Genomic DNA, 7,591 nt, shown 5'->3' on the forward strand with positions numbered 1-7,591 from the left:
TTCCAGAATCACACTCTTGTATTTCTAGAACCCAGCATCTAACTCTTGTATTTCTAGAAGAAAGTTACCCATACCAGTATTTCCATAAGCCAGATGTCACTTCTCCAGTATCTCCAGAAGCAAACGTCCCTTTCCAGCTTCTCCATAAGAAAGTATCCTGCCCTAGTATCTCCAGGAGCAACTGTCCCATCCGCAGAAGAAGTGTTCCACCTCACTATCTCTAGAAGTATTTGTCTCTACTATCTCTACGAGAAAGGGTCCCATCATATTATTCCTAGAACCTGGTGTCCTGCCAAGTATCTTTAGAAGCATCTCATCCCAGTAAATGTCTGGGTAAATGCTTGGGGCAATTATTTGTGTTCTGCCTCCAGTGTAGGGGCTCAGTACAGATATCCTAAACATAAATAATTGATGTAAAATGCAAGTAGGTGAGTAAGGAACACCCTACCTACTGTGTACAGTTAATTTGGGTGATGATGAGGTAAAGCACATTGGGGAAAGGGTTATCCACCACATCTCAGATAAGTTTGTTTTAGCCTAGGGCATAACAAAGGCATGGCAGTTCTGGAGGTTGTTTAGAAAGGTACCAGACCTGGAGGCTGCTGAAGAACTCAAGAGTATGGAACAGTGATCCCCAACCAATAGCTTGTGAGCAACATGTCGCTTACCCCTCCCCCTTCCTTTGATGTTGCTCCCAGTGGTCTCAAAGTAGGTGCCATTTTTACATTTTTATAGTTGCAAGCCCAGAGAGTTTTACTCCAAGAAAACCTCCTGCAGGCCAGCAGTCCCCATGAGACTACCCAATAGCCAATCACAATGGCTCCCCAACACTTTTTACATCTAATTGTGGCTCACAACCAAAAAGGGTTGGGGATCCCTGGTATAGAGTAACAGTTGGGTATATCTACTGATGCTCAACATCAATATGTGCTTTGGTGAACCTTTGGCCCTACAATCACTGTTGGACTCATTAAATTCTATGCACACCACTGGGTTTAGCTTGTAATCAGCACATTGTGACTGACAGCTGGCAGATCCAATGATTGGTTGCTTTATGGTCAAGCAGGTCATTGGGCTCAGCCCTCTGGGAGAATACTCCCAACGTCCGAATGATCCACACCTGAACGAGCCAGTTCTGTTGTCACAACATATGATCAATGAACCCCTGGGGGTATTACCTTAACACTTAGGAGCCAGTGGCAGAACAGCACAGACATATAAACCCCTCCCCCTGGGCCATGTCCTTTGATTGGAATGTATTGAGCAACAATCGTTAGTGCTAATGAGATGCTCCAGCTCATTTTCCAAAACGTAAAGGAGGGCAAATTGCAAAATACTTTCCCTTTAGTGAAAAACTTGGAAAGCAGAATGGAGGGGCAAAATGAGAGGGTAAGTAATCTGGGACTAGGGTCCTATGAGGACCTTCCATTGGCCCAGGTTGTGGTATGTCCAGGCCCATGTCCAGCCTATCCTTATTCCCACCATCATCCAGTATAAAAGCCTTTCCCATTAGCCCAAGGAGGAGCCCAAGGAGACTCAGTCCAACCCTGTAGTAAACCCCTTGGAACTAATGAGCGGAGAACTTGATTAGAACCGGGGACATGAGGGTAAAAAGGTTTTACTGATGGTCCAATCCGTACACAGTGGGTCAGGGACATCGAAGGAACGACGGTATAAGGTGTGGCTGATAAATGGAACGGCGCTGCTGAAATATTTAAAGCTCTATATTTTGCTTCCATTAATGCATTATACATAGTCTGCACTCGTGTATATAGTGCTCTGGGGCGACCAACTGCCTTGTACTGCTCACTCCCTGGGTAGGGGGTTTGTAGAACATTAGGAGCATAAAGTAAGATGGGGTGTAAAATATCGCCCTCATAAAGAAAAAGATGTATATTATATGTTTTATTGTCTTTCCCTACTATACCTGCTATCCCACAGCCCCAGTCCCTTCCCAGAGGCTATTATCCCCCCCACTGCTACTATAGGCACCATCTCTCCCTACTATACCTGCTATCCCACAGCTCCAGTCCCTTCCCAGAGGCTATTATCCCCCCCTGCTACTATAGGCACCATCTCTCCCTACTATACCTGCTATCCCACAGCCCCAGTCCCTTCCCAGAGGCTATTATCCCCCACTGCTACTATAGGCACCATCTCTCCCTACTATACCTGCTATCCCACAGCCCCAGTCCCTTCCCAGAGGCTATTATCCCCCCACTGCTACTATAGGCACCATCTCTCCCTACTATACCTGCTATCCCACAGCCCCAGTCCCTTCCCAGAGGCTATTATCCCCCCACTGCTACTATAGGCACCATCTCTCCCTACTATACCTGCTATCCCACAGCCCCAGTCCCTTCCCAGAGGCTATTATCCCCCCACTGCTACTATAGGCACCATCTCTCCCTACTATACTTGCTATCCCACAGCCCCAGTCCCTTCCCAGAGGCTATTATCCCCCCACTGCTACTATAGGCACCATCTCTCCCTACTATACCTGCTATCCCACAGCCCCAGTCCCTTCCCAGAGGCTATTATCCCCCCACTGCTACTATAGGCACCATCTCTCCCTACTATACCTGCTATCCCACAGCCCCAGTCCCTTCCCAGAGGCTATTATCCCCCCACTGCTACTATAGGCACCATCTCTCCCTACTATACCTGCTATCCCACAGCCCCAGTCCCTTCCCAGAGGCTATTATCCCCCCACTGCTACTATAGGCACCATCTCTCCCTACTATACCTGCTATCCCACAGCCCCGTCCCTTCCCAGAGGCTATTATCCCACTGCTACTATAGGCACCATCTCTCCCTACTATACCTGCTATCCCACAGCCCCAGTCCCTTCCCAGAGGCTATTATCCCCCCACTGCTACTATAGGCACCATCTCTCCCTACTATACCTGCTATCCCACAGCCCCAGTCCCTTCCAGAGGCTATTATCCCCCCACTGCTACTATAGGCACCATCTCTCCCTACTATACCTGCTATCCCACAGCCCCAGTCCCTTCCCAGAGGCTATTATCCCCCCACTGCTACTATAGGCACCATCTCTCCCTACTATACCTGCTATCCCACAGCCCCAGTCCCTTCCCAGAGGCTATTATCCCCCCACTGCTACTATAGGCACCATCTCTCCCTACTATACCTGCTATCCCACAGCCCCCGTCCCTTCCCAGAGGCTATTATCCCACTGCTACTATAGGCACCATCTCTCCCTACTATACTTGCTATCCCACAGCCCCAGTCCCTTCCCAGAGGCTATTATCCCCCCACTGCTACTATAGGCACCATCTCTCCCTACTATACCTGCTATCCCACAGCCCCAGTCCCTTCCCAGAGGCTATTATCCCCCCACTGCTACTATAGGCACCATCTCTCCCTACTATACCTGCTATCCCACAGCCCCAGTCCCTTCCCAGAGGCTATTATCCCCCCACTGCTACTATAGGCACCATCTCTCCCTACTATACCTGCTATCCCACAGGCCCAGTCCCTTCCCAGAGGCTATTATCCCCCCACTGCTACTATAGGCACCATCTCTCCCTACTATACCTGCTATCCCACAGCCCCAGTCCTTTCCCAGAGGCTATTATCCCCCCACTGCTACTATAGGCACCATCTCTCCCTACTATACCTGCTATCCCACAGCCCCAGTCCCTTCCCAGAGGCTATTATCCCCCCACTGCTACTATAGGCACCATCTCTCCCTACTATACCTGCTATCCCACAGCCCCAGTCCCTTCCCAGAGGCTATTATCCCCCCACTGCTACTATAGGCACCATCATAAAAACTAAACATTAAAAATTGATTTATACTCAAACAGTGTAGTTTATTTTCCTTTTTTTATTTTTAAATCAATCCATTGCACAAGCAGGCAGCTCCCTGGGGTGGGGGCAGTGAATGGGTTAACTGATGATCCCGGGCTCAGTGTAAAATGAGACTGGATTTACTGCTGAATCATCAGATCTCAGGCTGCAGATCCTGACTGGGTGGCTTTAGTGCCGGCAGAATACAGGCAAATACACTGAGCCTGGGGCCCCCCATCTGCCCTCCTCCTTCAATTAAACTACAATACCCATAATCCCCTGACAGCTGTTCCATTGAAGCTGAAAAACAAATAATATAATTACACATGGAGGCAAAGTAATCGTGTATTATGGTCTGATCCATTCCTACTGGTCTGGTATCTGCACATTTCTACTGGTACCATTTCTGGTGCAGGAGATAGTGAAATAGAAAAACAAATCTGCTCACCCGCGGGTGGCACCTTACACACGGCAGGGTGGGGGAATCACTAATAGGTTATGGGGGAATCCCAGCGGCAGTAGCGCATCCTGCACAGTCTGCTGATGGGAAAGGCTCTGAGCAGCAGGGAACGGATCATTCATTATCCTCCTGTGTTAGTCTTACTGTGTCACAGCAATCAGATTCCCTTACTGAGAGATACCCCAAGGCTGCAGTATCACTCATGTATTATAAGGGATAATGTACCCCCTACTGTAAATGATAAGGATATTAGCAGTCACTGAGGGGTTCTGTGCCCATATAAAGGCACAAGGCTGCAGGCTGAGTTATACAGGGAACTCTGAGTATCACTCATGTATTATAAGGGATAATGTACCCCCTACTGTAAATGATAAGGATATTAGCAGTCACTGAGGGGTTCTGTGCCCATATAAAGGCCCAAGGCTGCAGGCTGAGTTATACAGGGAACTCTGAGTATCACTCATGTATTATAAGGGATAATGTACCCCCTACTGTAAATGATAAGGATATTAGCAGTCACTGAGGGGTTCTGTGCCCCCCATATAAAGGCACAAGGCTGCAGGCTGAGTTATACAGGGAACTCTGAGTATCACTCATGTATTATAAGGGATAATGTACCCCCTACTGTAAATGATAAGGATATTAGCAGTCACTGAGGGGTTCTGTGCCCATATAAAGGCACAAGGCTGCAGGCTGAGTTATACAGGGAACTCTGAGTATCACTCATGTATTATAAGGGATAATGTACCCCCTACTTTAGGGAGCTGTACATATTATTGTCTTGCAATATCAGTGTCATGTCAGATCCATATTAACAATCTGCATTAATATTTAATTTTAACGCTCTAATAGTCTGCTATTTCTAACTTAATGAAGGATCAGGCCCTGTGAATGTTAAAGCGCTCTAACTGACTACAGGTTGGTTCTAGTAGAGTCACCACCCTGTCCCCAGCTAGGGCCCGGGCCCTACAAATTTACTGACAATATATACCCTATAAATCCCTCCGTTCCTTGACCCCCTCCTCTGCTGGATTGCCCCATATAAAGACAGACTTGCCTATGCCACGCCCATTTCCCCACCCTGTGATGCTATTGCCCCGCCCCCATGTGACATCACCCCCTACTCCCCAACCTGAAGGCCAGTATTATAATACAACCCAAGCTTCTAACATACTAATTTTGCAATGTATACACATACAATCATTGCCATTAATCCATTCGGTTTGTGGATTTCATACGGTTTCATGCGGTTTCGGTTACTAAGTTGCATGGATGCAGCAATAATATCCGCTGGGGAACCATTTATTTCATTATGACAAGGAGATCTTTCTACAAACTCTCATCTTTCTTTCTGCCTGAGCCTCAGATGCTCCCATTGTCGATAGAACCTCATTCACGGAACATGAGAAGCTCGGGAGAGCCAGTGTGAATTTAACTTTCCCCAGTTTCCTCTCGTAATATAACAATATATTGTATAACCAGCTCATATGTAAACCCTGCTGCATCTAAATAACCCATTTTCATATAAATATACTTATTTAGCAGTATGTGCCATTGGGTAATCCTAAATAGGAAACTGCCATTTTAAGTACTAAGGGCCGCCCCCTGGGATCATAGGAGTCACAGTGCACACAAACAAGCCAAGGCACACATACATGCTAGGCCCCATCAGCCAATGAATGAGTTCTGCCTGTTGCTCCCACACTACTTCCTGTTACAGTTAGAGCTGCATCACTTCCTGTCAGCTGATCTCTGAGGGAGCACACAGCCCATCACTAAATGGCGGCTCAAGGGAAAGGATATAAAAGGGCAATATTTACTGATATATATATTCCAGTTTGGGGAGATTCTTTAATAGGCCACTTAACATAATATAAACTGTCTGTTGGTTATGTATTCATTCTGGGGGTATAGTTTCCCTTTAATACCAGTATTTAGATTGGGGGGGCAGTGTTGTCACGTAGGGGAGGGGAAATGGGCGGGCTAGGCAGGGGAATGGGTGGATGGGGCAGGAAAATGGGCTGATGGGCGGTGATAGTAGACAGGGCATGGAAAGAGTCAGGGAAAGGAGGGATTACAATATTGAAATAATCAAAAGCTCTGAAATGGGGGTTTTGTGGATAACAAGCTGTGCAACTCTAGGCATTCTGTGGCTAATAAAGCAAAAAAAAAGCATAAAAAATGAACTCAATGCAAAAATTTTGAGAAAAACTATAGTCCCCCCCTCCCCCACTGTAGACTTGGAACATCCCAGGCTACAGTGATCCCATGATCTATTTTAATGGATGGAAAATAACAGAATGAGGAAATTGTAATAAAGTGGGTCATTATGTGGCGCCAGTGTCCCCTTTATCAGTGTGATAACTGGCAGCTATTGGTACTAATGAGCCAATTACCCCAAAAAGGAAGAATCATATTTAGGGAATCATTAAAAAAAAAAATCCATGTTAATTATGGTTCAAATTGATCCAAATTAACAATGAAAGTAGAACAAAGCGATTTGCTAACGAAATTACCTGCGACAAATCCCCCATCATTTGTGCTACATCCGCAGCGAAATGAACAGATGTAACTGCAGCTCAATGGGAGGGGGGCACAACTGCGCACAAATCCCACCAGTATTTCCCCAAATATCCCTATTACTCCAGAATAGGAAATAGCGCCCACGTCTGGCCTATAAAGGAAGCTGTTACTTATATTACATGGAATATAATTGAATTCTAAGCATCTCGATATATGTCGAATGGCATTAAGGTTACGTGTAAATGGACTACTGGTTCTGACTATGGAGACAATGTAGCAGAAGCATGGCAACTGGGAGTCTCTGACCATAGCAACCAGAAAGTGGTATAAATAAAGACCAACTGCAAAGTTGCTGTGTATTATTTTTTCCGCCAGGGATGGTTCAACTACGAGTTATATTATAGAATGGCTAATTTTAAGCAACTTTTCAATTGGTCTTTATTATTATTTGTTATAGTGTTTTTTTATCTATTTGCCCTTTTCTTATAACTCTTTGCAGCTTTCAAATGGGGGTCACTGACCCCGGCACCCAAAAACCTATTGCTCTCTGAAAATACAATTTAATTGTTATTTTTACTGTATATTACTTTTCTCTCCATTCAGGCCCTCTCCTATTCATATATCAGTCTTTCATTCCAACCACACCCTGGTTGCTAAGGTAACTTGGACCCTAGCAACCAAATAACTGCTGGAACTCCAGCAGAGCTACTGACCAGAAACAGAAATAATTCAAAAACTACAAATAATAAAAAATGAAGACCAATTGCAAACTGTCTCAGAATATTACTCTCTACA

This window comes from Xenopus tropicalis, chromosome 7 (assembly GCF_000004195.4).
Source record: "Xenopus tropicalis strain Nigerian chromosome 7, UCB_Xtro_10.0, whole genome shotgun sequence".
NCBI classification, from domain to species: domain Eukaryota; kingdom Metazoa; phylum Chordata; class Amphibia; order Anura; family Pipidae; genus Xenopus; species Xenopus tropicalis.